We start from the raw sequence: 19,738 nt of genomic DNA on the forward strand, positions 1-19,738 counted from the left end.
CTGTTTCTTTGAAATAGGCATCTAAAGCCGACACAATTTCTTCGTAGGACAGAGTTGCTACGTCGCGTCGGGGAAACAATTTCACTATCACACGGTACGTTTGCACGCCGACACAAGACAATAAGTGAGGCTGCCGCTCGTTACCTTGAATTCTGTAGGCGGCGAGATGGAATCCAAACTGGCGAGACCATTCCGGCCAGCTCTCCTGAGTTTGGTCAAACTGGCGAAACTGCGGTGCAACTGCATGTTGTGGCTGCGGTAGCGATGAAGCGGCGGCGGCCGCATCGTTTTGCAGCGCACGTTGACCCTGGACGAGCTGTCCCAGGGCATCCAATAACGCCTGCGTCTGCTGATTCTGCAAGCGATAAAATTCGGACAGTACATCTGGAGAATGTGGCGAAGCCATGACACAAGCAAATCAAATCAGAGCAATACGAACGCGAAAGCCTCTTTTGAGACGCGTCGCCAATCTGTTGTGGCGTAGCAAAACAGCCACGCCACGCTGAGGTAGCCGAAAGGCACGCGTACCCACACACGCCGGCTGGCGTGAGTTCTGGAACAGGATACTTAATGCTATAAGAAAAGTATGCAGCTCCTTGAATACTTAACTTTAATGCATCCTTGTGGTACATCGCTATTGACGATACAAATGAGACTATCTCCAGATACGGTTAATTACAATCACTGTAAGGCTAATGGCGCCTTGCTAGGTCGTAGCCATGGACTTAGCTGAAGGCTATTCTAACTGTCTCTCGGCAAATGAGAGCAAGGCTTCGTCAGTGTAGTCGCTAGCAAAGTCGTCGTACAACTGGGCGAGTGCTAGACCGTCTTTCTAGACCTGCCATGTGGTGGCGCTAGGTCTGCAAGTACTGACAGTGGCGGCACGCGGGTCCGACATGTACTAATGGACCGCGGCCGATTTAAGCTACCACCTAGCAAGTGTGGTGTCTGGCGGTGACACCACAGAAATCTCGCGTACAGACGTATGACACAAGTGAGACCCAATCACCTGACCACGTTCGAAGTCCGTGAGTTCCGCGGAGCGCCCCATTCTGCTCTCTCACGATGTCTATTGACTACTGAGGTCGCTGATATGGAGTACCTGGCAGTAGGTCACAGAAAAATACACCTAATATGAAAAACATATGTTTTGGGGGTATCCGGATACTTTTCATCACGTAGCGTAATGTATGATAAAGAAGTCCGAAGTTATGAATATCAACCACGAGCGGTCTGTCGTAGCTCAAATCGGACCACGTCGACTAGCTGATCAAAAGTATCTGGGAAGCTATAAGTAGAGGTTAATATGGGGCGTGTCCACCCTTCACCTTCATGACGACTTGGACTCTGCTGCAAACACTTTCCAGTGAGCTGCCTGAATGTCTGTGGAGGAATGGCAGTTCATTCTTCCTCAAGAGCCAGAAGCGGAGAAGGTAGTGTTGTTGGAGGCTGTCGTCCGGAGCGAAGTCGACGTTATAACTCTTGCCCAAGCTATTCCATGTTCAGTTCGGGACTCTGGGCAGGCCGAACCGTTTCAAGAACTTACTATAAACTCACAACTGCCTCACAGAGGCTGCTTCATGACAGGGTGCGTTGTCATGCGGACACAATCAGTCATCAACTCTGAACTCTTTCTCTACTGTATACAGCACACAGTGCTTTAAAATGTATTCATACACTTCAGCATTCTGCAATAAAGGGACCACGACTTAACCACGGAAACTGTATAACGCCACCTCCTCCGTATTTCCCTGTTGCCACTACACATGATGGCAGATATCAATGCACAAACGCAAACCCTTCCATCAGATTGTAGCGGTGTATGGCGTTTATAGTCATTCATTGTCCTGTGGCGTCACTCTTTAAACCACCTCAGGAGCTGCTGGAACACTGAGTCCCTTCCTTTTTAACTCCCCGGGCAAAGTCACTGTGCTGGCTGGTCTGCTGGTGGCAGTGCTTTCTTTTGATGGTTTCATGTGATTCTTTGCAACCACCCTCCACAGTGCTAGATGGTCGCTCCCCGGCAGTACGTCAGGTCTGCCTGCTCTTGGTTTAGCTGTGTTTTTTTCCTTGTCCACAATTATCGCAGCAACAGTCGACATGGTTAGCCTTAGAATGGTTGGAATGTCCAGTTATATTACGGTCAGGCGTCGCTATACTTTACAGGCACAACGTGTTGAAACTAGGCATGTGTATTACCCATCAGCTGTATTTTTACCAGACAGTTTTGGGAAACTGTTTTCTGTCAACATTTTAGGGGCATCTTCGTTTTTGTGTTGCGCAATAATACACCGTTAGAGACAAAGCGTTCCTTGTATGAAATCACCTCTTAAAATTATTCGTTGTACTACGTTACCTACCAAACAGTCACGATACTATTCTGAAATACCAAAAGAGACCTTTATTCAACTACAATAGAGAGATTTTGGACGATTCTGAGGATGATCGAGAGACGGGGGATGATTAGCTCAGATAGTAATGGTACATAAGGGGAAGATCAAGAGCCCGTGTTCGAATCCCGCTCTGGAATATAAGTTTAATATGTCTGGAACATTCATAACAGACTTCACTGCTTTGCAGAGAGGGATTTATTCATGACTGAATAACGGCGGACTACATCTTAGCCTTCCTGCTACAACGATTCGTTCAGGAATAGCGCTACAATTTGTTAATCTCGTTGAATGAAATTTATTAGCACCCAGTGCGGTGTTGGTTCAGGCGCTGATTTGGGAACAGCAATTATTTACGGTATCATACGTTGTAAAATAAATAAAACATGTTCTTAATTATCTTCAGTTGTGACCTTCTCGAACAGCTGAAAACGCAGTGCAGTTCTTTACGAACCAGAGAGGTGAGTAACTCTCGGACCGAATTTCCAAGTCGAGAAGACAATCTTCTATGTGGTGCACCGGCCACCTTGCAGTGGTTGCTGGGCTGTAGTATTACGAGCTGAGGTACCCACTCCCGTGTTTGGCTACCCTCTGAATCTGCTAAAGCCTGGATACTGCCGTTCAATAACGTTCGCTTTCGTTGCTTCACACATTCATGTCTTTCGCGAAACACGACGCCCTTATAGACAAATGGGAGATCCGTCGCCAGTCTCCGCCTCGAAAAAATGGGGAGAAACGAAAACTTAAAATGCGATAACACATGTGTCTACATCCTGAGGTTAACTGATGACTATCGCGACGATATTAAGAAAAAAAGTTCGTCCAAGTTTGAAACCAGAGGATCCCGAACCATGGGATGAAAGCTAGGATAAGTGCTGTGGCGCCAGGGTCAGCAACAGATACTCAGACTAAGCCTGAGGAGAACTATCACTTTGTGTTTGGCGTTTTTAACTGGCACTTCTACGTTTACTCTACTGCTTAATCCAGTGATTTGCCGATGATGTGCCTGAAGAAAAACCAAAGTGAAAACAGAGGTACATGATACACCGGCCGTTCACAGGCCGTTACAGGTAGAGTTTGTGTAACTCTGATCGCTTAATGAAACAGTTACCATCATCGGACTCTCGGTGAAAACAGGCCTATTGGCGGATGATATTACTCGGATTCAGTCATCATTTACTTCTGTTGCAACGACCTCAGGATGATTCGCACTGTAGATGATAGGGAAAAGAATGTGTTCTGGAGATAAGACACAAAACAGGGATACAGTTTTCAGTTAGCAGAAGTGGGCATCATCATTTCGGTATCAGCCTTTATACAGTTCGACTACACAGTCCTCCGTGCTTTTCTATCCTCATCTTTCCTCTTCATTCTTTGGAACCCTGCTTCCGGTCTGCTAACATCCTGGATCTGTCCTTCTGTCCTGTTTTTCTGTCCTTCCTCGCCTTTCCCGCAATAAAACCTTCAATTGCCGCTACTAGAAGGCAAGCTCTTCTGATTTTATCTACTGTCCACTTTAGCTTCCCATTCTTCACTGTCAGTCACATCCACCGATCTTCTCCTAATCTTCACAGTATCTCCTCTTTACTGACTTGTCCTTTTATTTGTTTTCATACCGTATGTTGCATATGTTTCATTCAGGTCTTTTAGCATTTTAATCAATGTCTCTTCCTTTTCTCCAAGAATCACCGTGTCATCTGCGTAACTTCTGTATTCTTTTTTCCTTCTATCTGTCCCGATGGATCTTTCGCCATCCAAAACACTTTTCAGTATTTCCTCCAAATGAATTAAATAAGAGAGCAGCCCCGTACGATACCCTTTCCCGATCTTGCAACTTTCAGAGCTCTCATTTCCATGTGGTACCATTGTGTTTTGATTCAAATAAAGATTTGCATTTGTCTAAAAACCCATCAGGTTATCCCACTGCACTCTCTCAAAGATCTTTTCGAGGACTATGAAGGCTACAAATACTTCCTTTTTCTTTTTCTCCATATCTATGACTAATAGTCCGTAGAATTCCAGTGGTATCTCGTGTACCTTTCCTCCTTCCCAAATCATATTCCTCCTCTCCAAGTGCTTCTTCCAACGTTCCGTATAGCCTTCTATTCAGAAAAAGAAATTCTGCTTCCTGCGTTATTACTTCACACTTTTTGGAATTCATGCTCTTTGCGATTGGGAATATTATGGATACAAGAAAGTTCTCCGATCGATCCCCTATGTCGTAGATGTAACTACAAAGAGAGATGAAATCCTTTCGTCTGTTTTTCTTAAACTCTTTAAGATTTCTGTTAGTATATCTTCTACGCCAAATGCTTTCTTGTTTTTCATTTGCACCAACGCCTTTCTCACTTCCGTCCCTTAGGATGAAGTTTCCTCTTCATTAAGTCCTTCTTCCTTCTAAATTTGCAGAAGGCCTTTGATCAGCTTCACAGAGACTTTTAGTGTACACTCTTCACCTGTCGTAAGGATCACGTGGCTCTCTTAAAAGCTCAGTTTTTGGTTTATATCTCCACATTAAGTTTTATTTCCTTTACCGATACACTATCTCCTTGGCTATTCGACAGATCTTTTCGTGTTTTCGCTCTGTCTCCAGTGTCTCAGTTTCTGAGCAGATTACCTTCATCTGTTTCTCCCTGGCCTGATTAGTTACTCTTCTCGGATCGTTGTTCAGTATCCAATATTACCTTTCTCGTTGTTCAGTTTGTGCATTCCTCCTCTGCCTCTGTGCCATCTTCGAGATCATGTCGTCAGTAACCCATGTTTTTCTTCTCCTCTTGCACTTCACCTTTCCAATTTCTTTACTGGTTCTTTTCAGGGCTCTCTGAACTGGACTCGCTCTCTTTTTCTCATCCTATTCACCTTCTTGTCTCCGTAAACTTTTCCCAGTTTCTTCCTTTTTCCCTCTTCCTGTGGAGCATACTACTTTAGTTTTTCTCCTACCTAACAACATTATTTTCTACCTGATCTGCTCTTCCGCTTCGACTAGGCTGTGGTCGGGATTAATTCCCACTCCTGGCGTTCCTCATGCTTGGTTGATATATGGTCTACATGAGTACATAACCGATCTGGTATTTGATTTTTACATAACTCGGTATCCATGCGTACCGTCTTCACTTTTTATTTCCAAAAAGGATAAGAAAGATGTTTTCTTAAAAAAAATTCATTCTTACACCCCTCCCGTTTATCTTGCCCAACCACCTCTCCGTCTTTCCTCCTGCTGTTTGCCTGAAATGATTTAGAAAAACCACAAGCAGAGCATACTCCATCCTCCAAGATAAGAGGCCAGTGCCTTAACGACTACATTGTCTCATTCATTTGGTCCATATTGCACAATATTCTTTCGATTACAAACATTTTGAGCAGGATAACTTGTAATATAAAAAAAAATAATTTTGCATGGCTTCTTCTCATGCCCCTACTCTATCACCCCACGCGCTACGGAAGTTCCACTAAAGAGTAAGGGACCAGGAATATGGAGTTCAATCCCACATACCCCCTTCAGTTTGTTCGTCTAACTGATTCAGTATACTCGCATGATAAATGAGGCGTTTCTATGAGGGGAATAAGACATTACCGTCATGCACTATACATCTTGGCACATGATTTTTTTTTAAGGTTGATATTGTGATCATGTATCGTAAAGTCAAAGGAATTTCTGTTTGTACTCTTTCATGATTACCACTCTGAATTCTCTACGTAATCCTTATACGTGGACTATGTATTTCTAATGAAGTATGTTTTAACTGCTTTTTTCAATAAATGAATTTTAGCAATCTTTTTATTTCATTTGGCAGTTTATTGCACAATTTTATTCTCTGTTAGTGGATACTGGTGTGAGTACTTCGTTGTTTCTTTCTGAAAGCCTAACTGGCTCTTGTTCCAAGATTATCTTTAGAACTATTATCGAAATACTTACAACTATTTTCCCTGATACGTGAAACAGATTGGTAGTTGGGCTTCCTTGCTGCAGTAAGGACTCCCACTTTTTAAAAAGTAATTCTTTGTGATGAGGCCGACTACTGCTTTTAGTTATTAGCCTTACTGCTCTTTTCAGAGGGCGGGTACCCAGGTGTCGGATTGGGGACTGCTTCCCAGATATGGGTCGTAGGAAAGAAATCTAATACTTCCCGTGGACCAACAAAAAGCTACAGAGTCTTTCTGAGATTGATTGACTGCCAACAACGTCTGACCTACATTGCGCTGCTGATATTATGTGTGGAAAGCAACGAGAAGCTACCACATCAGTGTTCCTGAAGCACAGTCCATATGGTCCTCTATGTGCAAAATAAAACGGATGGTAAAACGTACTTTCCGTATGATCCCCGGGAGGGAGTGCTTCGAGATTTATTGAACGCACAGAGACAAGAGAGAAGACGAGAAAAGAGGAAAAGTTGAGAATTCGTACGTGGAACCTTGGCACGCGTTACAATTTGGCAAATTTTAAAATGGAAGGAATGGAGATGGAGCACAACAATCTAGGTATTCCAGGAATGTGAGAGAGAGGTTGGGGTAGCAGCGGTGAGCTTTTATGTGACGACTACAAAAAGTTCCAGCCACTGTTTGAAAAAAAATAGTAGGAATGGAGCAGGTCCCATGGTACGAAAGAAGTAAATATTGAAATTTCTCGAAAAAGATGTAATTCTAATACAGATCTACACTCATTAGGATAATTGCAGAGTGTGGCGCCACACAACGTTGCACTACACAAAACTGGCGCTAATAGCATAGGCACATAGGGAACACACACGACACAGATCTGTAAGTCCACGCTAATGGTGATAAGTTGAGAAAACCGTCCCGAAACACATTTGCTACAAAACGCCACTGTTTCCTGTGCACGTACCCCAACATCAGTATGGAATATGATCACCATCCACACGTAAACAGGCCGCACAACGGGTCGGCATATTCTGGCTCAGGTGGTCGAGCAGCTCCTGGGGTATAGCCTCCCGTTCTTGCACCAGTGCCTGTAGTAACTCCTGAAGTGTCCTAGGGGTTTGAAGCCGTCCAGCGATACTTCGAGCGAGAGCGTCCCAGACTTGCTCGATGGGTTTTAGGTCTGGAGAACAGGGAGGCCACTCCATTCGCCTGTTTCAAGGTTCTCCTCCACGATGGCAGCTCGGTGGGGCCGTGTGTTATCATCCATCAGGAGGAAGGTGGGACCCACTGCACCCCTGAAAAGGCGGACATACTTGTGCAAAATGACGTCCCGATACACTTCACCTGTTACAGTTCCTCTGTCAAAGACATGCCGGGGTGTACGTGCACCAATCATAATCCCACCCCACACCATCAAACCACGACCTCCATACAGGTCCCTTTCAAGGACATTAAGGCGTTGGAGCCTGGTTCCTGGTTCACGTCAGATGAAAACCCGGCGAGAATCACTGTTCAGACTATACCTGGACTCGTACGTGAACATAACCTGGGACCACTGTTCCGGTGACCATGTACTGTGTTCTTGACACCAGGCTTTACGGGCTCTCCTGTGACCAGGGATCAGTTGATTGCATCTTGTAGGTCTCCGGGCGAATGAACCATGTCTGTTCAGTCGTCTGTAGACTGTGTGTGTCTGGAGACAACTGTTCCAGTGGCTGCGGTAAGGTCCCGAGCTAGGCTACCTGCAGTACACCGTGACCGTCTGCGGGCACTGATGGTGAAATATCGGTCTTCATGCGGTGTTTTTTACACTGTGGACGTCCCGTACTGTAGCGCCTGGATATGTTTCCTGTGGGCTGGAATCGTTGCCATAATCTTTAGATCACACTTTGTGGTACACGGAGGGCACGTGCTACGACCTGCTGTGTTTGACCAGCCTCCAGTCGCACTAGTATTCTACCCCTCATAACGTCATCAGTATGTGTTCTTTGATCCATTTTCAACATACAGTCACCATTAGTACGTCTGAAAACGACTGTACACTTACTCGCTGCACCGTACACTGGCATGCACAAACACACCTCTGCGTATGTGGACTGCTGCCAGAGCCACCGTACGAAGGCCGCAGGTCAAATGCACCGCATGGTCATACCCCGAGGTGATTTAAACCCGCAAACCGCCAACCAGAGCGTTGCTTCACCATGTATCAGCATTATCCTTAATTTATGAGCATGTGTGTATGCCGGTCAGCCAACACAGTGCAGTTGAGAATGAAAAGCACTACAGCAGTACGGAACCATTGATGGAGTGAGAGCAGAAAAGGCGTGCACCATAGTAATGGCTGATCTGAATGCGGTGATTGCCGAGATGGCCCCTCCAGCCGACAGCCTACGCTGTCCTCTTGAACACATCATCACACATTCTGTTCACAATTATATCCGAGATATTTATTTTTGCTGTATTACATTGAGAAATCCCTTATCACAGAGAGATAATCCGTTAATGAATGAAGATAAAAATAAGTAAATGAAATAATATTGGATAGGTCCTGTTGATGATGGGTTTCAGTGTTATCACTCAACCAGAAATGTGCAGCTTGCTGGAGAGAAACTATAGAAACTAGTTAGCTAAGTTGCTGATTGTTGTCAGGATGGAATGACGTAATCATTTTAGTTGTTAGTCGAATCGCATTATTCAAAAATTGATTTTCGCCAACTATTTGTGCAGTTTTCTATGGATGAAATGTCAAGAGACGTGTGAAACATTATCATCTTGTTTACTAGCGTTCTCAGTACACCTGAAAAGTCTTCGAGTGTCTTGTTCTAAGAAATGCTCTCCCATATACTGCCGTATGTGCATGTCCAGGAGAGCTTAGACCTATAGCATGTGAACCTGAAGGGGGAAGGGGGAGAAAGGAAGTAATGTTATCAGCTGCTTTGGGACTTGGTGTGTAATCAGCGGTTCCGAGTGAAAATGTGTGTCGGATCAGGGCTCGAACCCGGGATCTCGTGTTTACAAGGCAGCTGCGTTAGCCACAGCACCGCCCGGATACAGTGTTTATCGCAAATGTGCTGATTATAACGACACGCTCCCCAGCCGACTCCCACTCCCACTTAGCGCTTCCTATCTACAACCCCCGTCCGTGTCCTCCACACTCGCTAATTTTAGATTCCCACTGGAGGTCGAACGTAAATATACATCCGCTCTGAATGTTCATTGCCCAGAGAGGCGACTCAGTTACATAAATGCGTGGTGTGTTTTTTCGGACATGTCCAAAAAAAGATATCATACATTCATACAATAAGCTTCCGAAGTGAGAGTGATTTCAGGTGTGCCGCAGGGGAGTATCGTAGGACCATTGCTATTCACAATATACATAAATGACCTTGTGGATGGCATCGGAAGCTCACTGAGGCTTTTTACGGATGATGCTGTGGTATATCAAGAGGATGTAACAATGGAAAATTGTACTGAAATGCCGGAGGATCTGCAGCGAATTGACGCATGGTGCAGGGAATGGCAATTGAATCTCCATGCAGACAAGTGTAATGTGGTGCCAATACATAGAAAGAAAGATCCCTTATCATTTAGCTACAATATAGCAGGTCAGCAACTGGAAGCAGCTAATTCCATAATTTATCTGGGAGTACGCATTAGGAGTGATTTAAAATGGAATGATCATATAAAGTTGATCGTCGGTAAAGCAGATGCCAGAATGAGATTCATTGGAAGACTCCTGAGGAAATGCAATCCGAAAACAAAGGAATTAGTTCTAAGGCCTCCGATTTTTTTTCTAATTAACCACTCACCCGAAATCGATGAAACTGGCGTTACTTCTCGACGTAATCGCCCTGCAGTGTTTTGACCACTGGAAAATCGCTGAGGCAATAGCAGCACGGCTGGTGAATGTGCGGCCACGGAGAGTGTCTTTCATTGTTGGAAAAAGCCAAAAGTCACTAGGAGCCAGGTCAAGTGAGTAGGGAGCATGAGAAATCACTTCATAGTTGTTATCACGAAGAAACTGTTGCGTAACGTTAGCTCGATGTGCGGGTGCGTTGTCTTGGTGAAACAGCACACACGCAGCCCTTCCCGGACGTTTTTGTTGCAGTGCAGGAAGAAATTTGTTCTTCAAACATTTTCGTAGGATGCACGTTACCGTAGTGCCCTTTGGAACGCAATGGGTAAGGATTACGCCCTCGCTGTCCCAGAACATGTACACCATTTTTTCAGCACTGGCGGTTACCCGAAATATTTTTGGTGGCGGTAAATCTGTGTGCTTCCATTGAGCTGACTGGCGCTTTGTTTCTGGATTGAAAAATGGCATCCACGTCTCATCCATTGTCAATCGACGAAAAGAAAGTCGCATTCATGCTGTCGTTGCGCGTCAACATTGCTTGGCAACATGCCACACGGGCAGCCATGTGGTCGTTCGTCAGCATTCGTGGCACTCACCTGGATGACACTTTTCGCATTTTCAGGTCGTCATGCAGGATTGTGTGCACAGATCCCACAGAAATGCCAACTCTGGAGGCGATCTGTTCAACAGTCATTCGGTGATCCCCCTAAACAATTCTCTCCACTTTCTCGGTCATGTCGTCAGACTGGCTTGTGCGAGCCCGAGGCGGTTTCGGTTTGTTGTCACACGATGTTCTGCTTTCATTAAACTGTCGCACACACGAACGCACTTTAGATACATCCATAACTGCATCACCACATGTCTCCTTCAACTGTCGATGAATTTCAATTGGTTTCACACCACGCAAATTCAGAAAACGAATGATTGCACGCTGTTCAAGTAAGGAAAACGTCGCCATTTTAAGTATTTAAAACAGTAAAATTCCATCTGCCGTACGGTACTGCCACCTCTGGGACGTATTGACAATGAACGCGGCCTCATTTTAAAACAATGCGCATGTTTCTATCTCTTTCCAATCCGGAGAAAACAAATCGGAGGCCTTAGAACTTGAATGCACCTCGTACGCTTATGCGCCCACTGCTTGAATACTGCTCAGCAGTGTGGGATCCGTACTAGATAGGGGTGATAGAAGAGAGAAAGAATATCCAACGGAGAGCAGCACGCTTCGTTACAGGATCATTTAGTAATCGCGAAAGCGTTACGGAGATGATAGGTAAACTCCTGTGGAAGACTCTGCAGGAGAGACGCTTAGTAGCCCAGTACGGGCTTTTGTTGAAGTTTCGAGAACATACCTTCACCGAGGAGTCAAGCAGTATATTGCTCCCTCCTACGTATATCTCGCGAAGAGACCATGAGGATAAAATCAGAGAGATTAGAGCCCTCACAGAGGCATACCGACAATCCTTCTTTCCACGAACAATACTGGAATAGAAGAGAGAACCGATACAGGTACTCAAGGTACCCTCCTCCACACACCGTCAGGTGGCTTGCGGAGTATGGATGTAGATATAGATGTAGATGTAGATAAGCTTAGACCAGTCTCATGTAAATCTCGTGAACAGAATGTACGAGCCGGCCGGAGTAGCCGTCCGTTTCTAAGCGCTACAGTCTGGAACCGAGCGGGCATGGATGTGTGTGATGTCCTTAGGTTAGTTAGGTTTAATTAGTTCTAAGTTCTAGGCGACTGATGACCTCAGAAGTTAAGTCGTATAGTGCTCAGAGCCATTTGAACCATTTGAAGAATGTACGGTTGTGTTACTCATCACTTTGAATACTACATGCTGATTTATTTTCGACTGTAGCCGTTTGCGAATGATTAGTGTTACCATCGTGCCGTGGTGCTGTTTCGGGGAGCGTTGGTGTTTCCGCCTGTTTGATAACCATCTCTATTCAGCGCGGAGTGTTTTTGCGGTACCAGTTCAGCAGCCAGAATGCTCCATTGCGGTTTCAGTAGCAACTTGGGCAGTGCCGCGGGGCCGGCTGGCGTAATTTCTGGCCTGCAGCATTCCCCAGCCGCAGAGCGGAGGAAGGCATAGCAGTCGCTCCGCACGTGTGGCTTCCTCGCGGTGGGCGGGTCACAACTTGGCGCCTCTGCGGTTTGCTTTGTGTCAGCCCACGCGCCTATGAGCGCGCAGGGTCGGCGCTGCTTCCGCGACGCCGACAACTCCAGCAACCCCGCCGCCGCGCCGGCATTGGTTAGCGTTGTTGGAGCAGCTGCGGAATCTGTCAGCTGTCAACAGCAGCTGCCAAACTAATAATGAACGGCCATCATACTGAAAGGAGGAGGATAGGAAACCACAGGCTGACAATTATGAGATATATTTAGTGATACACACTTCATCATCATCAGTATCATCAAAATGAATGCTTACTTAAGAAAGAGATCTATGTAAGACATTTGTCAGTAGCTGACAATTATAAAGTCCAGAATGAGATTTTCACTCTGCAGTGGAGTGTGCGCTGATATGAGACTTCCTGACAGATTAAAACTGTGTGCCGGACCGAGACTCGAACTCGGGACCTTTGCCTTTTGCGGGCAAGTGCTCTACCAACTGAGCTACCCAAGCACGACTCACGCCCCGTCCTCACAGCTTCATTTCCGCCAGTACCTCGTCTCCTACTTCCCACTCACGGGGCGTGAGTCGTGCTTGGGTAGCTCAGTTGGTAGAGCACTTGCCCGCAAAAGGCAAAGGTCCCGAGTTCGAGTCTCGGTCCGGCACACAGTTTTAATATGTCAGGAAGTTTCAATTATAATGTCGTCTTAATAACGGTTAACGTAGCCCGCCCCCCTAGCTGCGTACCCGGAGTTGCCCGGGTATGTATCTATTCCAGTGTTCTGTTGGTTCATCTCCACCTATCCCTCTCTCTGTCCATCTCCTCCATATCACTTCTTACCCACCTCCTCCTCAATCCTTTCTCTGTCCATCTCTTCCCCACTTCTCCCCTGTCTTTGCCCATCTCTTCCTCTCCCCTTCTCGTCTGTCTGTCCATCTCCTCCTCCTTCTAACTCCTCCTTCCTTCCCGTGTTCTGTCTCTGTCCTCATACCCCCTTCTCTCCCCACGTTGACATCCTCATCCCAATAGCAGTTTCTGGTTGCTACCCCCCACAGCATTTCTTTACAGATAGTACGGTAAATACACTCCTGGAAATGGAAAAAAGAACACATTGACACCGGTGTGTCAGACCCACCATACTTGCTCCGGACACTGCGAGAGGGCTGTACAAGCAATCATCACACGCACGGCACAGCGGACACACCAGGAACCGCGGTGTTGGCCGTCGAATGGCGCTAGCTGCGCAGCATTTGTGCACCGCCGCCGTCAGTGTCAGCCAGTTTGCCGTGGCATACGGAGCTCCATCGCAGTCTTTAGCACTGGTAGCATGCCGCGACAGCGTGGACGTGAACCGTATGTGCAGTTGACGGACTTTGAGCGAGGGCGTATAGTGGGCATGCGGGAGGCCGGGTGGACGTACCGCCGAATTGCTCAACACGTGGGGCGTGAGGTCTCCACAGTACATCGATGTTGTCGCCAGTGGTCGGCGGAAGGTGCACGTGCCCGTCGACCTGGGACCGGACCGCAGCGACGCACGGATGCACGCCAAGACCGTAGGATCCTACGCAGTGCCGTAGGGGACCGCACCGCCACTTCCCAGCAAATTAGGGACACTGTTGCTCCTGGGGTATCGGCGAGGACCATTCGCAACCGTCTCCATGAAGCTGGGCTACGGTCCCGCACACCGTTAGGCCGTCTTCCGCTCACGCCCCAACATCGTGCAGCCCGCCTCCACTGGTGTCGCGACAGGCGTGAATGGAGGGACGAATGGAGACGTGTCGTCTTCAGCGACGAGAGTCGCTTCTGCCTTGGTGCCAATGATGGTCGTATGCGTGTTTGGCGCCGTGCAGGTGAGCGCCACAATGAGGACTGCATACGACCGAGGCACACAGGGCCAACACCCGGCACCATGGTGTGGGGAGCGATCTCCTACACTGGCCGTACACCACTGGTGATCGTCGAGGGGACACTGAATAGTGCACGGTACATCCAAACCGTCATTCCTAGACCGGCAAGGGAACTTGCTGTTCCAACAGGACAATGCACGTCCGCATGTATCCCGTGCCACCCAACGTGCTCTAGAAGGTGTAAGTCAACTACCCTGGCCAGCAAGATCTCCGGATCTGTCCCCCATTGAGCATGTTTGGGACTGGATGAAGCGTCGTCTCACGCGGTCTGCACGTCCAGCACGAACGCTGGTCCAACTGAGGCGCCAGGTGGAAATGGCATGGCAAGCCGTTCCACAGGACTACATCCAGCATCTCTACGATCGTCTCCATGGGAGAATAGCAGCCTGCATTGCTGCGAAAGGTGGATATACACTGTACTAGTGCCGACATTGTGCATGCTCTGTTGCCTGTGTCTATGTGCCTGTGGTTCTGTCAGTGTGATCATGTGATGTATCTGACCCCAGGAATGTGTCAATAAAGTTTCCCCTTCCTGGGACAATGAATTCACGGTGTTATTATTTTAAATTCCAGGAGTGTAGTATGTATACCGAATCTGGGTGAAATTGATCCAAGGATTTAGGGGGAGCTTTTAACCAGTGACTTGACCTGTGTACAGACTTGTCACATATATGTCGCACATTTTTAACATAATTCACTCATATCTGTACACATAGTTCGCCTGTATCTCTAGCGAAATTCGTCTAGCAGTTTCATTTTCCCGCAGCTCAATGTTTATGACGTATCTCCTGAAATATGTCGTACTATGACATAAATTTGTATATAAATTCAGAGGCATATGTGGATACTCTCTGCAAAATGTGTTGCGAATAGAGTTATTAGTAAGGAAATAATAAATTTAAACGTCATTCATGATGCAAGAGTTTCTCACACATTTCCGTACTTATGTCTCCTACACTAGCTGTCATACAATGACACAGTTTAGTAGATACATTCGGTTCTGTCTACAAAATGTGTTACGAATGCAGTTGGTAGTGACGAAAAAATAAATTAAAATGTCATGCCTGATACGGCAGTTTTACTGCATGAACAGCGAAAAGGTGGTAAGCAATAAACTTGAGTTAGTTTTTGAAACTAGGTGTAAAGTTTGTTGCAAGTTATCAAATGCTCTCATTCTCAAATGCTGGATGAAAGAAGTCTGGCAATCGATTCGCTGTGGGATACACTTATTTTTCACCTCGATCTCCGCCCTCTCAATAGACACATATTTGCTACACCCACAGCAAATAATTCTAGACAAGAAGTGGTATGTGTACCTAGTTTGGTTGAAATCAATCCAGTGGTTTAGGAGGAGGTATGGGATATACACGTATGCAGCCAAACATACATACATTTTTTAAAAATATTTTTGGGTTCCTTGTACATAGAGGAATACCATGTGTTTAATGAAAAGATGAATGAGGGTGGAAGGATGGTTTAACATACAGTATGTAATACAGAACGCTGTGTGTCTTGCAGCTGTTTTTAGAATACCTTAGTTGATGAATGTACTTCAGTATTATAATCGGATTCTTCTCCGATGTTCACCTGCACCATTTCATGCGATTTTCAGGTTTACTAGAGGAGTATGGTTAGGTAGTTTCTATGATTCTGAATACGGCCTATGTCACCCACTTCACCCATTGGTTCTGTTCCCTAATAACAATGCTACCGATAAGACTAACCATAACTTCCGTTTGTTTCTTCATTGCACAGCCTGACAAAATTGAAGCACCCATAAAATGTAGTCGGATGCCAGCGTGGCTTTGTACATGTAAACACAATCGGTGGTATGTAAATGATTACACTTGCAATTCTTTGTGACTTCTAGAACGGCTACCATAATGCATTAATGTTGTTCTTGTTGTTGTGGCCGAGCGGTTCTAGGCGCTTCAGCCTGGAATCGCGCGGCCGCTACGGTCGCAGGTTCGAATCCTGCCTCGGGCATGGATGTGTGTGATGTCCTTAGGATAGTTAGGTTTAAGTAGTTCTAAGTTCTAGGTGACCGATGACCTCAGATGTTAAGTCCCATAGTGCTCAGAGCCATTTAAACAATGAACAGCGGCAGGTGTTGAGTGATCTGTGATGGGCTCAGAGATGTCGTGTACTCGTTTGAGACGAGTTAATCAGCACCTGACACCAATGCCTTACAAAGCGGAGCTCGCCTACCTCCTGCCTTGGCCAGCTGACAACGCTGTTTGAAAACGGCCTGGGCGCCGTCTGGGTTGCTCCTCTGGCGTTGTCGCCTTGGACGAATAGTGTAACTATACTGAGCTATCAATTTGAACAGAATCAGCCCACACAAAACATTTTAGCATAATTACATGTTTTTATTGTTTTGTTAACCAATGGACATTCGCAAAACAACACACTGAGATATTATAAAAACAAGTAAGGCACAAGCCAACATTTATTGGAGCTGATCAGTGTCAAGTAATGCAATACTTAATTTTTTTTACTTTATGTGTGTGTCTGGTCAAAGTATATTACTATCATTTTTATAAACATTCATTTGTTAAAATAATTTGAAAAAATTGTTGATATACACTACTGGCAATTAAAATTGCTACACCAAGAAAAAATGCAGATGATAAACGGGTATCCACTGGACAAATATATTATACTAGAACTGACATGTGATTACATTTTCATTCTATTTGGGTGCATAGATCCTGAGAAGTCAGTACCCAGAACAACCAACTCTGACCGTAATAACGGCCTTGATACGCCTGGGCATTGAGTCAAACAGAGCTTGGATGGCGTGTACAGGTACAGCTGCTCATGCAGCTTCAACACGATACCACAGTTCATCAGGAGTAGTGGCTGGCGTATTGTGACGAGCCAGTTGCTCGGCCACCATTGATGAGACGTTATCAGTTGGTGAGAGACCTGGAGAATGTGCTGGCCAGGGCAGCAGTCGAACATTTTCTGTATCCATAAAGGCTCATACAGGGATGGAAAGAAGGGTAGAGCCACGGATCGTAACAAATCTGAAATGTAACGTCGACTGTTAAAAGTGCCGTCAATGCGAAGAAGAGGTGACCGAGACGTGTAAAAATGTCACCCCATACCATCACGCCGGGTAATACGCCAGTTTGGCGATAACGAATACGCGCTTCCAATGTACGTTCACAGCGATGTCGCCAAACACTTATGCGACCATCATGATGCTGTAAACAGAACCTGGATTCATCCGAAAAAATGACGTTTTTCCATTCGTGCACCCAAGGTTGTCGTTGAGTACACCATCGCAGGCGCTACTGTCTGTGATGCAGCGTCAAGGGTAACCGCAGCCAGGGTCTCGGAGCTGATAGTCCATGATGCTGCAAACGTCGTCGAACTGTTGAACTGTTCGTGCGGATGGTTGTTGTCTTGCAAACGTCCCCATCTGTTGACTCAGGGATCGATATGTGGCTGCAGGATCCGTTAGAGCTATGCCGATAAGATGCCTGTCATCTCGACTGCTAGTGATACGAGGCCGTTGCGATCCAGCACGGCGTTCCGTATTACCCTCCTAAACCCACCGATTCCATATTCTGCTAACAGTCATTGGATCTCGACCAACGCGAGCAGCAATGTCGCGATACGATAAACCGCAATCACGATAGGCTACAATCCGACCTTTATGAAAGTCGGAAACGTGATGGTACGCATTTCTCCTCCTTACACGAGGCATCACAACAACGTTTCACCAGGCAACGCCGGTCAACTGCTGTTTGTGTATGAGAAATCGGTTGGAAGTTTTCCTCATGTCAGCGCATTGTAGGTGTCGCCACCAGCGCCAACCTTGTGTGAATGTTCTGAAAAGCTGATCATTTGCATATCACAGCATCTTCTTCCTGTCGGCTAAATTTTGGCGTCTTTAGCACGTCATGTTCGTCATCTTCGTGGTGTAGCAATTTTAATGGCCAGTAGTGTAGTTAGAGTTGTCATTAACTCTGTTCACATGTCATTACAAGGCAGCCACGTAAAATCTAGACGGTTATATTAATTTTCCATCAATTCAGGGATTAAGGTCCGTTAGGTTATATTTTTATATTTTATCATTGATTGGAAGATTGCTGGGAGTTTCGGAACTTTTTGATTTCTGGTGATTAATTTGGAATACAAGACTTTCTTCTTGTGGAGGCATTAATCAGTGACGATAGAGGATCACCATTAAGGAAGTTCTGTTTCTCCAAAAACCAGAAGGTGTTTGGGTGATGTGACAGTACTATGACATACATTGCTTTGCGATGATAATTAAAGTTGGTAGCCTAATGTTCTTAACCATGCTGGAGGGAAATACACAATTAGTGTGATGAATTTCCCTTAGCTGTAGCAGGCTTGAGAGAGTGCGGTGACTGGCCTGGCTGGTTGCAACGCAAAGAATCGACAGCTCAAACGGTCTTCCTCTCCCCTCAACTGATGAGCTGCTCGTTCTCAGATGTGTTGTGGCCGTTTTCAGTTGTCAACCAGGCAGCGTGGATGGACTTGGAAGCTATAGCACAGTTTCCCAGAGCATTTCTGAAGTGATGAATCTGCATTTCCTGTTGGCAATAACAAATATGTAAGACCAACATGATGCCATGTTCATTGTGGTAAAGGACCAGACTCTAATCGCCTGCATGATGTCAGCTAATCAGGAGTCGTCAGTGTAAGTGCTATATCGAGCGTATCCGAACCAATGAGTGATGACACAGCATATACAGCGTGCCAACATTGGGCCAGTTAATGGGCATACTGTAAGCGACAGTGGAGAGGTTTGAGCAAGCTTTCCCTGCATTTCAGCTTGCTGAGAGGAAATCTTGATCGTGAGTGTGGCGAAAGTGTTGCATACTTCCCTACAAGCGGTGGTTTTCTGGGAGCGAAGAGGAACACGAAGGAGAGTCGAGAAATCGGTGCGGTGACAAACAGCCGAGAGGGCAGATAGATAGAGAGAGAGAGAGAGAGAGAGAGAGAGAGAGACAGACAGACAGACAGAAAGCCTGGTGCAGTTTACGCTGAATCGATAGAGTAAGTGTAACTGAGGAGGTAATTGTGATAATGTACGTTTGGAGCACAGCATTGCATGGTAGTGAAGCATGTACTGTGGGGAAACTGGAACAAAAGAGTATGGAACCGTTTGACATGTAATCTTACAGAAGAATGTTGAAAATTAGATGGGCTGATAAGGTAAGGAATGAGACAATTTTTCGCAGAATCTGTGAGGAAAGGAATATATGACAAAAGAAGAGACAGTATGACAGGAAATACATAAGACGTACGGAATAACTGCCATGCTACCAGAGGGAGCTGCGGAGGGTGAAAACTGTATAGCAAGATAGAGATCGGAGCACATCCAGCAAATAATCGAGGACAACTTTGAACATGGTTTGCAGCAACCGTATACACAAATTTGAAAAATATGTAAAAATCAGCTATGCAACCGGTTGGCTGATTTTTACATATTTTTCAAAAAAAAAAAAAAACCTGAGATGAAAAGGTGAGCACAGGAGAGGAACTTGTAACAGACCGCATCACACCAGCCATAAGGCTGGTGGCTGAAAAAGTGTCGCTTTTTTAGCGCTAAC

The 19,738-nt window shown here is 45.9% G+C and overlaps 1 protein-coding gene and 2 non-coding genes across 4 annotated transcripts in view; 2 read left to right on the forward strand and 1 right to left on the reverse strand.

Moving 5' to 3' along the window:
• LOC126191410 (hemicentin-2-like) overlaps nucleotides 1-19,738 on the forward strand; it is a 1,933,978-nt gene that overhangs the window by 225,980 nt on the left and 1,688,260 nt on the right. The window lies entirely within an intron of this gene.
• On the reverse strand, nucleotides 12,679-12,753 carry Trnal-caa (transfer RNA leucine (anticodon CAA)). Its single transcript has one exon. It is a non-coding gene; the product is annotated as a tRNA-Leu (tRNA).
• On the forward strand, nucleotides 12,831-12,905 carry Trnal-caa (transfer RNA leucine (anticodon CAA)). Its single transcript has one exon. It is a non-coding gene; the product is annotated as a tRNA-Leu (tRNA).

The sequence above is a fragment of the Schistocerca cancellata genome, chromosome 6, assembly GCF_023864275.1.
Source record: "Schistocerca cancellata isolate TAMUIC-IGC-003103 chromosome 6, iqSchCanc2.1, whole genome shotgun sequence".
Classification (NCBI taxonomy): Eukaryota; Metazoa; Arthropoda; class Insecta; order Orthoptera; family Acrididae; genus Schistocerca; species Schistocerca cancellata.